Source organism: Arachis ipaensis, chromosome B07 (genome assembly GCF_000816755.2).
Source record: "Arachis ipaensis cultivar K30076 chromosome B07, Araip1.1, whole genome shotgun sequence".
Lineage (NCBI taxonomy): Eukaryota > Viridiplantae > Streptophyta > Magnoliopsida > Fabales > Fabaceae > Arachis > Arachis ipaensis.
Window position 1 is genome coordinate 52057207 of NC_029791.2, and position 1202 is coordinate 52058408.

The following is a 1202-nucleotide window of genomic DNA, read 5'->3' on the forward strand; positions in this document are numbered from 1 at the left end:
GATAATAATGAAGGGTGATTATGAATAAATGTTTGTTTGTGATACTTGGGTAGTAGCAAGGGTTGTGGTTCGTCCCGCTTGCTCCAGGTTAATGTTTGAGATTTGATAACAGTGATGATTGCTTCTAAACTGAACGAATGTATGTTTTGAGAACCTGGGTAGTAGCAAGGGTTGTGGTTCGTCCCACTTGCTCCAGGTCAGAGATTGCGACGCCTGGGTAGTAGCGGCAGTAGTGGTGAATCCACTCGCTCCAGGTTGAGCTTTTAGACACCCGCCTGGGTAGTAGCCGCAGTAGTGATTATTTCACTGGCTCTGGGTTGAGCGGGCAGTAGCAAGGGGGTTGTAGCTCAAACCTACTTGCTCCGCAAGGGGTGTTTCTGTCCAATGGTTAGCTACCAGGACATGTCGGGTTGGCTATATAACCGACAGATGATATCATCAGCCATAGGGCAGGCATTCATCATTTGCATATGTTTGAATTATTTGAGTTTGCCATTTGTCTTGGATTTCTACATCATATATGCCATGTTACCTGACTATATGCTACTTGTTCTACTTGTATCATGTTTGTATATTACCTGCCTGTATTGCTTGTGTTTGTACAACTGAGAGGCCCCTCATGCTGGTGTCGGTGGGTGTGAGGGCTGTTCTTGATGGGATGAATTGATGATGCGATTGCATGATGATGTATTGATATAGAACTGCTGAGGCAGAACAACTGGTGATGGTTTTGCTTATGATTCTGAGTCTGATTCGTGGAAGAGTCAGCGAGTTGGGAAACATGTGAAACATGAATTGAATTTAACACTCCCTTATGACAGTTGCCTATTCATGGATTAGCGAGAACCTAGGATGAATAATTGGTGAAGAAGTTTAGGATGCTTAGTGAGTTTTTGTTGCAGTACATTGAATTTATTTGGCACTTTTATCGTACTGGAAACCCATGGGCCCGGGGTTCTCATTCCGTATATATCTCTTGTTTTTCAGATACAGGTCCAGATGCTCAGAAGTGAGTTGTGGGTCGTCTGAGAGACGGCGAAGATCTTTATTTCCTCTACTTTGTGTTTTAATTAGAATCTCTCCACCTTTGTTTTGGAAAGTTTATATTATGTATTGAACTCTTTGAATTTGCCTATAGAGGCTCTCATGTTTCCTTCGGGAGAGATTAGGATATACTGTTGTCAACTAATTTCATAATGTAC